Here is a 12,500-nt window from a genome sequence, read left to right as displayed (position 1 = left end):
TAAAAATGAAAATTCTTAGAAACTTGATCGCCATAATTAGATTGGAAGACGGGGAAGTGTGAGGAGGAGGAGGGGAATATTGAAACAGGAAAAGACTGGAAGGAGGAAAATAATGGACAAGGGTCTGGGAGGATATATAAAGAGGAAAGATCTGATGAATCAATAGAGAGTCGAAAGAATTCAGAAGGTGGAATGGGATTGTATTAGGAAGGAGAATTTGATTGTGACTGAGTGATTGTCTGATTGCGTGTGCTTGTGTGTGTGTGTGTGTGTGTGTTTGATTGTGATGTTGTGAATACGTGATCGTTTGATTATTTTTGTGGGTGTGTTAGGATTAACGCTTGATTGTGTATAGATTGTGTGTGTGTGTGTGTGTGCGTGTGTGTGTGTGTGTGTGTGCGTGTGTATGTGTGTTTGTGTGTGTGATTGTGATATTGTGAATATGTGATCATTTTATTGTTTCTGTGCGTGTGTTACGATTAGAGGTTGATTGTGTATAGATTGTGTGTGTATATGATTGTGATATTTTGAATATGTGATCGTTTGATTTTTTCTGTGCGTGTGTTAGGATTAGCGTTTGATTGTGTATAGATTGTGTGTGTGTGATTGTGATATTGTGAATATGTGATCGTTTGATTGTTTCTATGCATGTGTCAGCATTTACATTTGATTGAGTATAGATTTGTGTGTGTGTGTGTGTGTGTGTGTGTGTGTGTGTGTGTGTGTGTGTGTGTGTGTGTGTGTGTGTGTGTGTGTGTGTGTATACGCGTATGTGTACATATACTTGTGTACGTAAATTTGCGTGGGTCCGTTGTACGTATCTTTCTTTTACATCATTGTGTGTGTGTGATTCACCATGGTCTTTGGATCACGTGTTGGAATCGTGATCGACAGCTATTTCCCTCCAGGAAGAGAGCTCAGAGCTCGTATGTGACCGATCTATGGGTAATGCTGTGACCTTACACGTACACATACACCCAACTCCCCGCCCATGAGAGTTGGATTAACAACCCGCAGCGCATCAATACTGAAATCATTTCAACCCCGGTCGGGATTCAGACCCGGACCTCCGTAGTGGCAGCCGGGAACTCTACGAACTGCGCCACGAGTTGTGTGTGTGTGTGTGTGTGTGTGTGTGTGTGTGTGTGTGTGTGTGTGTGTGTGTGTGTGTGTGTGTGTGTGTGTGTGTGTGTGTGTGTGTGTGTGTGTGTGTGTGTGTGTGTGTGTGTGTGTGTGTTTGTTTTCATGTGTACCCCTGTGTCCACCTTTGGCCGCATGCAATAATCCGGGAGGGGGTAAAGGAAATGGAAAAACGTCAGGATTTTGACACGAGTTTGCAAGAAACAATTTTCGAAAATTAACAAGGTCTTTGTGATAGGCAGAGGGTGCTACAAACACGGTAAAGCATGAAAGAAGAGGAGACTCGGGGTGGGGGGGGAGATTAATTCATTATCTCAGGAGCGGAAGAAAGATGGAGAAAAATGCTTCACATTACATATATAACAGACGAAGAGGAACACAGCGAGGTGAGGAAAGGAAGAGGAGAGAGTACGGAGGAGGGGGAAAGAGAAGGAAGAGGAGGAGGGAGAAAGAGGGGGGGGAAAGGAGGAAGAGAAGGAGGGGGAAAGAGGAGGAGAAGGTGGAAAGAGGAGGAGGAGGAGAAGGTGGAAAGAGGAGGAGGAGGAGAAGGTGGAAAGAGGAGGAGGAGGAAAAGGAGGAGGAGGAGGGTGGAAAGAAGAGGAGGAGGAGGGTGGAAAGAAGAGGAGGAGGAGGGTGGAAAGAAGAGGAGGAGGAGGGTGGAAAGAAGAGGAGGAGGAGGGTGGAAAGAAGAGGAGGAGGAGGGTGGAAAGAAGAGGAGGAGGAGAAGGTGGAAAGAGGAGGAGGAGGAGAAGGTGGAAAGAGGAGGAGGAGGAGAAGGTGGAAAGAGGAGGAGGAGGAGAAGGTGGAAAGAGGAGGAGGAGGAGAAGGTGGAAAGAGGAGGAGGAGGAGAAGGTGGAAAGAGGAGGAGGAGGAGAAGGTTGAAAGAGGAGGAGGAGGAGAATGCGGAAGGGGAGGAGGAGAAGGCGGAAGAGGAAGAAGAAGAAGAAAATAAGGAGGAGGGGGAAGGAGGAATGAGGAGTGGGAAGGATGAACAAGGAGGTTAAATGAGCGCAAGTGATGATATTAGACATTGGAAATTTTGAAAATATTGTTTGGTGTATTTAACACATTGGCGTGACCAAGGTTAGAGAGTTGCGGAAATAAACAGATGGATTTCCAGACTGAAAAATCTTTTGCTGCAACATGAAGAACGATGTTGGTAATCTTTAGACTAACGTACTTCACTCTTCAGACTTCTGGGATTCATGTGCGGTTGTAAACATTAGGCTCTGCCAGGGGTGGGCAACCTTTATAGGTGTGCGTGCCAAAACCAGCTAAAACTTTGATGCAACGTTTTCTTGTGTGTCAAGAGATAGTGGCGTCCTCCCTCCGGCTACCAATGGTCATACAACGAAAGTTGGAGATTTATTAGTTTTTTGTTTTAAGGTGAGCTTTGGGTTTCACGTGCCAGAAAAAGACGTTCGTGTGCCAATTTCTGGCACGCGTGCCAAGGGTTGCCCAGCCATTGGCTATACATTTTACTCCACAGTAGAATAATTAGAACAGTGGAATAAGTACATTCTACAGTGTAATATATGTAAGGTATCTTGTCTTCAACAGTGAAATCATTTGTATTCTGCATTAGGTTACAGTGTATTATGCGTACTTTCCAGCGCAATGTTTTGAAATCTGTAGTGAAATGCTTTGTCTCCAACAGTGAAATGTCTAGTATTCTGCAGTGGACTACAGTGGATTATATGTTATCAACAGTGTAATGGTTTGAACTCTATAGTGGAATGGTTTGAATCCAACAGTGCTTTTCACTGCTCCAACAGTGTCATACTTTGGACAGCGAAATGTGCTGCACTCTTGGAGTACAAGGTGCTACAGTGTAATGACCCACAAGGGCTGAGGGTTCCTTCTCCAGTGTCTTCAGTGTCCTACAGTGTCCTACAGTGTCCTTGGTACAGTGAAAGAGTTTCCCCCATAAGTCTTTGGCTTTGGGGGGAATCCCCCCATAAGGAATCGTCCTCGAGTGAAGTACATACTTAATCAAGGGGGAGATTTGCGAGAGAAGTCTTGTAGGGTAGGGAGTCTCTCACATTCCCCCCCCCCTCTCTCTCTCTCTCTCTCTCTCTCTCTCTCTCTCTCTCTCTCTCTCTCTCTCTCTCTCTCTCTCTCTCTCTCTCTCTCACACACACACACACACACACACACACACACACACACACACCTCTCTCCTCCTCGCCCTCCCCCTCTCTCCTCCTCGCCCTCCCCCTCTCTCCTCCTCGCCCTCCCCCTCTCTCTCCCTCTGTCTCTCCTCTCTCTTTGTATCTCTCTCTCTCTCTCTCTCTCTCTCTCTCTCTCTCTCTCTTTCTATCTCTCACTCTCACCGTCTCTTTATCTCTCTCTCTCTCTCTCTCTCTCTCTCTCTCTCTCTCTCTCTCTCTCTCTCTCTCTTTCTTTCTCTCCCTCTCCCCTTCTCTTTATCTCTCTCTCTCTCTCTCTCTCTCTCTCTCTCTCTCTCTCTCTCTCTCTCTCTCTCTCTCTCTCTCTCTCTCTCTCTCTCTCTTGCTGTCTTCATCGTAATCTTCCTTTCTCTTCTTTTCTTTTCTTCTTTTCTTTATCTTCATCTCATCCCGCTTTCTCCCTCGTTTGTTAAGTTCTGTGTGTACATATGTACGTCTTTATACATGTACGTATGTATCCATGTATGTAAAAGTGTGCTCTTTGAGAACAGGGAACTTGATATACCCAAATCGATCCTTATCCCCCCCTTATCCAGGCACCAGTGGAGGAATTGAATTAATCCAATCTAATCTGGATCACAAAATATCCAAACTTGATTTTCTTGTGCACCAGCGGATGTGATGACCTACTTAGACCAAGTGTTTGTGTATATCAGACATAATTGAAACTCGTGACGTCATGAATCGGGAAATGGAGTGGTAACTAATTAGCGTTGATTCTGTATCAATACGAAGTAATGGGGTTGTTTAATGTCGGGCATGAAGGTTCATACTGCCTCTCAAACAGTGTAATAGGCTAGAGGTATTTGTTTTGGTAAGTAGTAATGTTGGTAATAAAATGACAATTTAAATAGATTAAAAAAGTTAAATTAGATATGAAATAGGATATTATATATATATATATATATATATATATATATATATATACATATATATATATATTGGTGAAGCGTGGCAGGAGATTCTCTCTGATGCATATTCTGTTAAAAACGACAGCAAAAGAATTATTAATTAACTTTTTCCGTGAGCTCTCAAGCTTGCGAAAAGTAGATTTCTGATAGGGGGAAAGGGAGTAAATCAAATTTCCAAAACTCATAGGAAACAAAAGTTATAATGAACACAAAAAATACAGCACACAGTAAACTAAATATAAGAAAAGACAAAGAATACAGCAAAAAACAAAATACAAGCAGAACAAATTTCAAAACGTTTCGCAGATCTTTCTGCATCCTCAGTTGATGTGAATAAGAGGAGGAGCCAGATGAGCAATTCCAAGAATTCGGGGTCTCCTCCACAGAGACTTCCCATTCCCCGCCAAAGTGAAGAACATCCTGCCATTCGTCGTTCCCAAAGACTGAGAAGCAGATTGGCGCCGAACCCGGGAATGACCTCTCCGAGTACTGTTTCCACTAACCTGTGATCTCTCCGAGTGTTCGTGCTCATACGGGTGACCTCCCCCAGTTTCTACACGGTGTCTTCTTCCCGTGCTTTTCTCTTCATTTAAATATGCTCCCTTTTTCATTCTTATTCACATCAACTGAGGATGCAGAAAGATCTGCGAAACGTTTTGAAATTTGTTCTGATTGTATTTTGTTTTTTGCTGTATTCTTTGTCCTATGAGTTTTGGAAATTTGATTTACTCCCTTTCCCCCTATCAGAAATCTACTTTTCGCAAGCTTGAGAGCTCACGGAAAAAGTTAATTAACAATTCTTTTGCTGTCGTTTTTAACAGAATATAACTATATGTATATATATGTATATGTATGTATATATGTATGTATATGTATATATGTATATATAATATATAAATGTATATATATATATATATATATATTCGTGAAGCGTGGCAGGAGATTCTCTTTTAAGCATATTCTGTTGAAAACGACAGCAAATTCATTAGAAATTAATTTCTTTCTTAAGCTTTCTAGCTTTCGGAAAGTAGATTTCTGGGGAAATGAGAGGGGAAGAAGCAAATTTCCAATTGACATTGGTAACTTATATTAACACAGAAGTCTATGTTATATACAAAATAATAATGGTTACTCCAACAACGAAGTACAATCTACACTCAGAAGAGTTATTGACACCTGGTACCAAGAACCTCATCACACTACCACAGAACATGAAGGAACCACACACCGCATATTCTATAAGTCCCAGATGTCCAATAAATATAAAGAGGATGAGAAAATATTAAAAGACATTATTAAAAGAAATGTGACCCCCACGAAAGAACGTGACAAATTATCACTCACCATTTACTACAGGAACAAGAAAACATCTTCCCTAATCTTAAAAAATCACACCGCCCCAAAACCTCATGGTATACGTCAATCCCACGTAGTATATAAATTCACCTGCCCAGAGGAGGACTGTACGCCCCTATCTACCTACGTGGGAAGGACAACTACCACCCTGTCCAGAAGAATCACCCTTCACCTACAACAAAGAGGACCGAAACAACACCTTTGGACCCACCACAGACGCCATCTCGACAGGTAAACCATGGTACACAACACAGAAATCGTCGCAGAGGAGAAGGACCTCCAACGTTTGACCATTTTGGAGGCTGTAATCATAAAAGATTTACAACCAATTATTAATGTACAAACGAATGATTTCTCCCTCCTCCCCAGCATGAAACCTACACAAAGGGAGACATTTGTTCACCAAAATACAACCACCAGATCAGAGAACACCCATAAAGGTCCAAAATATCCCCGCAGAGGATAAAATGTCATGCCTTAGGCGATCGGCTAGGCTTAGGAACCAACCAAACAGCGCCAGCCAAACAGAGGAGAGTCATTAAGTGACCTCTCCAAGTTTTGCCTTTATACATATTTATACTCGTCTTGGTCACACTTCCCTTCATTCCAACTGAAGATGCAGAACGATCTGCGAAACGTCTTGGGTTTATTATACTGTGTTTTGTTTATTTTCATTTATTTTGTATATAACATAGACTTCTGTGTTAATATAAGTTACCAATGTCAATTGGAAATTTGCTTCTTCCCCTCTCATTTCCCCAGAAATCTACTTTCCGAAAGCTAGAAAGCTTAAGAAAGAAATTAATTTCTAATGAATTTGCTGTCGTTTTCAACAGAATATATATATGTATATATATATATATATATATATATTATATATATATATATATATATATATGTGTATTGTTGAGACATTCTGACAGGTTGATGTAAGCGGAATAGGAAACACAGGAGTCTTAGTCTTGAGTTTAAACTCAAGACCCAGACTCCTGTGTTTCCTATTCCGCTTACATCATATATATGAATATATATATATATATATATATATATATATATATATATGTTGTGGATATGTGTGTAGGTAGGTAAGCGGTAGAATTTCTTTAACATTGGTAAGCCCAAAGAAAACGTCAGCTTGAATGTGTTGCATTAAGTTCAGTCCAAAATTGGTGGTTTTATTTGACCTCTTTCGAATAAAAAAAATAAAAACAATATGGGGAAAGTTTATACGTTTCTTTATAGCCACAGTATGATCAAATAAAAATAAATAAAAGATAAATAAAGAAATGAATATAAGTAAATAAACAAATTAATAATAATGATGATAATAATAATAATGATGATAATGATGATAATGATAATGATAAAACGGGAAAGTGAGAAGAGCACGGTCTCGCATTCGCTTAGCTATCGATTCGAATCCCGCACTCCTCCAATTCCCAGCATTGACTGTAGTTACCTACCCTAGCAGTCAAAGCGCATAATAGGGTAAAGGTGATGGCTTTGGCCGCAGCCATTCAGAGCCTCCTGGCGTAGGCTCCTCACCATCCACTCACTCGGCTGGAATGTAACGTTGCGGTATCCATAGTAAACATCCTCAGGGACCTTCTGGCGCCAACGTAGAGTCCAATATAGAAATGAAGGATTTTTTTTTATCTATTTATTCATCTATTTATTTATTTATTCATTTATTTATTTATTTATTTATTTATTTTTGTAATAATCGAATAAACTCCAGCCGTCTCCGAGAATCGAACTCGGGACCTCAAATGTAAGATTAAAGTTTGTTAAAGTCTTGTGCAATCATATGTGCGCAAGTGTAAATAATGATAATACATAACTAAAAAATAATATAATGATTTATAAAAAAGTATAAGATAAAAATAATATAAATAATTTATAAAAATTATACTATCTTTTACAATTTCATTTTATTTCATTGTGTATGTTTTTATTTTATGTCTTGTTTGTTTTACTTTATTTTGTTTGATTTCGTTTGATTACTTCTTATCTTTTAGTCAATTCCTTGATACTGGTAATGGGAGACTCAAGACTTGGGCCCTGTTCACACTAGCGGTTTGAACCGCACGGAAACCGCGGCGATACACCATAGTCAAGGAGAAACAGCGCACTTGTGTGTAACCGCCTCCGTTGAGTTAAATTGTAATTGAACCGCGATGGTTGAAACCGCTAGTGTGAACATTTCCTTGGGGGTTGTTTTTGTGAGGAGTGCATAGGTCTGTCTTGTGTTTTCAGTCTCTCTCTCCCTCACTCTCTTTCTCCATCACTCTCTTTCCTCCTCTCTCTCTCTCCTCTTATTCACCTTCTCTCTCTCTCCTCTTACTCTCCTTCTCTCTCTCCTCTCTCTCTTTCTATCTCTCTCCTCTCTCTCTCCTCTCTCTCTTCCTATTTTTCTCTCCTTTCTCTCATTCTCCCTTTCTCTCTTCTCTCTTCCTCACTCTCTCTATTTCTCTCGTCCTCTTTCCCTCTCTCTCTCCCTCTCCCTCTCTCTCTCTCTCTCTCTCTCTCTCTCTCTCTCTCTCTCTCTCTCTCTCTCTCTCTCTCTCTCTCTCTCTCTCTCCACATCACGCTCAAGCGTCACGTCAGTCACAAGTGTCATATCACTGTCGTGTGTCACGTCACGGTCACACACGTGGACGCGGCAGCTGGCTAGGTCGAAGCTAATCCACCTGAGTAAACCGTCTCAGCTGGCGCGGCAGCTGGTTCTTTGTCTCGCGAGCGTTTGCCATGAACTCTTGGAGAGGTGGGTATTCTTCAGGAAATACCACCTGTTTTGTATGTGTGTGTGTATGTGTATATGTGTGTGTGCGTGTATGTACATATGTGTGTATGTGTACATGTGTGTGTGCATGTGTGTATGCGTACATATGTGTGTGTATATGTACCGTATGTATGCACGTAAGTGTACATGTGTGTGTGTGCGTGTATGTGTACATGTGTGTTTGTGCGTGTATGTGTACATATGTGTGTGCGTGTATGTGTACATGTGTGTGCGTGACTGTATGTGTACATATGTATATGTGCACGTAAGTGTACATATGTGTGCGAGTATATGTACAAGTATGTGTGTGGGTGTGTACATGTGTGTATGCGTGTATGCGTACATGTGGGTGTGTACATGTGTGTGTGCGTGTATGTGTACATGTGTGTGTGCGTGTATGTGAACATGTGTGTGCTTGTATGTATACATGTGTGTGTACGTGCGTATATGTACACGTGTGTTGTGTGTCTGTACGTGTATGTATGTGTGTATGTGCGTGTTCGTATGTGTACATGTATGTATTTACCTAATTGCATTTACCTAATTGTAGTATATAGGAAAAGAGCAACGCTCGTAGGGTCCCGTGTCCTATTCTCTAGTTTTCTAACATACTTAGACTCAAATATTACAGTTCCATCTTAATCTGTATCTTTGAATTCCAATTATCATATTTAGATTTGAACTCGTGTATTGTTTGAGCGTGTATATATGTGTGATTGTGTGCGTGTGTATGTACATTTTGTGTGTGGTGTATATGTGTGTATGTGTGTGTGTGTACGCACGTGTGTGTACCTAATTATACTGACATTGTATGAATATTGGCGTTTGGATATCCCTTGTCTTTCTATAGGTCAAATGAAGCTCATATATATATATATATATATATATATATATATATATATATATATATATTTGTCAATACATCTAAATGGAAGAAGATATTTCGTGTTTTTTTGTGTGTGTGTGAGCGTGTGCGCGCGCCATGAAACGGCAGGAAATAGAAGGTTGCTTGACCTAATTCTTTCTTTGAACTTAACCTCCGGGAAATATTTGCTTAACCGCTCCAAGGTTAAATTTGGAAAAGGTTGTATGATCTTTATATGAACTATATGGCCCATCCCCTCCCCCAACACCCCCTTCTCAATGCTGCATGTACAACACACACACATGTACACGACTCTATGGCGCAGTGGTAGCGTTCCCGGCCGCCCCTACGGCGGTCCGGGTTCGAATCCCGCCCAGGGCTGAAATAATTTCAGTATCACTGTGCTGCAAGTCATTACTCCAACTCTCATTGGCGGGGAGTTGTGTGTGTGTGTGTACGTGTAAGGTCACAGCATTACCCATAGATCGGTCATATATGAGCTCTGAGCTCTGTTCCAGGTGGAAAATAGCTGTCGATCACGAGTCCAACACGTGATCCAAGACCTTGGTGAATCACACACACACACACACACACACACACACACACACACACACACACACACACACACACACACACACACACACACACACACACACTAATCTCGTATGTATTTTTTTATAGAAAAAAATGTGTTAATTGGAATGATAACGAAAATTAGATTTGGACCGTTCTGATGCAGCCAGTGGTCAGTTTCGAGTGTACATATTAAATGTGCAATGTACATTGTACATACTCGTTGTACATAGCCAGTGGGTATACTGTGACCTCATCTCTCTCTCTCTCTCTCTCTCTCTCTCTCTCTCTCTCTCTCTCTCTCTCTCTCTCTCTCTCTCTCTCTCTCTCTCTCTCTCTCACACACACACACACACACACACACACACACACACACACACACACACACACACTCTCTCTCTCTCTCTCTCTCTCTCTCTCTCTCTCTCTCTCTCTCTCTCTCTCTCTCTCTCTCTCTCTCTCTCACACTCACTTTCTCTCTCACACACATTCTCTCTCTCACACATTCTCTCTCTCTCTCTCTCTCTCTCTCTCTCTCTCTCTCTCTCTCTCTCTCTCTCTCTCTCTCTCTCTCTCTCTCTCTCTCTCTCTCACCCTCTCTCTCCTCTCTTCTCTCTCTCCTCTCTCTCTTCTCTCTCTCTCTCTCTCTCTCTCTCTCTCTCTCTCTCTCTCTCTCTCTCTCTCTCTCACACTCACTATCTCTCTCACCTCTCTCTCTCACACATTCTCTCTCTCTCTCTCTCTCTCTCTCTCTCTCTCTCTCTCTCTCTCTCTCTCTCTCTCTCTCTCTTTTCTCTCTCTCTCTCCTTTGCTAATTGTTCACACGAGCTCTCGGGTTACGTAACGTGAACATAATGAACATAATGAACATTAATATGAACATGAATCTTATCATGAATATGAGGGAAGGTATGAGCATGTTTGGGAGCATGTTTGGGAGCATGTGTGTGGCGAAAGTATGAGGTCGCATATGAAGGAGAGTACGTGAATGTGAACTTTACCGTAAATATGAGGCTCATCGTTAACATTAGGGCATAAGAGTAATTATGAATATTGTGTTCGATTCAGTTCTGCTCCAAAAGGATGGAAGCGCTGGTGTCAGGACTCGCCTATGGGTCAGGCTAGTCGCGAAAAAAAAAAAAGTTAAGGCTGTGCGCAGTTCGGACGCATAACAGAGTTCAGGCAGGATGATTAAACTCCTCGTTAAAATTGAATATCACTACACTAACAGAAATAACACATAACACATAAATGAACATAACAGAATAACATATTACATATGGAAGAAATTATATGAAATATATTACCAAGTTGTTGAGGTCGTAATGTTGCATCACGTATGACCAGGTGCGCGAAACGAAGTCTTGATTATGGTGTAGACGAGTCTTTCCAGCGGTCACCATGGAGACGAATGGGTGGTTTGAAGTGTACGATAACTTCTGGTAGGGGTAGCTTCTGGTACTGGTGGTTTGAGGTGAACGATAACTTCTGGTAGGGGCGGCTTCTGTTAGTGGTAGTTTGAGGTGAACAATAACTTCTGGAAGGGGGCAGATTCTAGTAGTTCCTTCTGGTAGGAGAAGCTACTGGTAGTCAGGAACAAATAAATTTTTGATGGCGTTTCCTAAACAGAGAAAACAGAAAAGTCGCGTCGCTCGTAGTCAAATAGCAATCTGGATAATGTCCGATGAATTCGGATAACGAAGCTTTGAACACTTGTTTAGCGGTGTTGTCGTAAATCGACGATATAGAGACATTCTACGTAGATTCAGATGGGACCTGGGCTTCAACTTCTTTTCTGTTCTTCTCTTTCTTCTATGTTCTGGAGCTGTTTTTAGTCTCTCAGCTTCTTATATTATTAACTTCTGTCGACTTCTGAGTCGGTCGTCCCAGGACCTGTCCTTTTATACTAAGCGAATGGGAGCCAACGTTTCATAAATGACAAAACGTATCCAAACTAGGTATTTTGAAGGTCTTCAGCCAATGGGAAAGCAGAGCGAGCTTTTCCCGTCAAATCAAGAACGTTTCCGCTTCTTTTTACCTGCGATCATACGTAAAGGGCTGCGTTCCAACAGAATGGTATTGCGTAATGATTAAACCTATCAAGTATCTCTAACATATATAATAAATTCTGATAACACTTACACACGCATGGCGTGCCTAAAATTACAAACAGGAGACTTTATTCACACACGACTCGGTGGCGCGGTGGTAGAGTTCCCGGCCGACACTACGATGGTCTGGGTTCATATCCTGCCCAGTGCTGAAATAGTTTCAGTATCGCTGCGCTGTGAATCGTTACTTCAAGTCTCATGGGTGTGTGTGTGTGCGTGTGAGGTCACAGCATTACCCATAGATCGGTCATATATGAGCTCAGCTCTCTTCTGGGAGGGAAAGGGCTGTCGATCACGAGTCCAACACGTGATCCAAGACAATGGTAAATCACACAAGGACATGACAAAGCACAGCCAAAGGATTCTGCTCATGTCAAGGACGTGACACTGGTAAATCCAGCAACACCAATTATGTGGGTAGTGTGTAAGTATGTATGTATGCATAATTGTGTGTGTGTGTGTGTGTGTGTGTGTGTGTGTGTTTGTGTGTGTGTGTGTTTATGTGTGTGTACCGGCACAAGAAGGCTCAGGTCTGCTTGTACATTACTGTGTAGGCGTGTGAGTGCATATACC

The sequence above is a fragment of the Oratosquilla oratoria genome, chromosome 16 (genome assembly GCF_046742065.1).
Source record: "Oratosquilla oratoria isolate Oo_2021 chromosome 16, ASM4674206v1, whole genome shotgun sequence".
Taxonomy (NCBI): Eukaryota; Metazoa; Arthropoda; class Malacostraca; order Stomatopoda; family Squillidae; genus Oratosquilla; species Oratosquilla oratoria.
Note: the sequence above shows the minus strand (reverse complement) of the source record.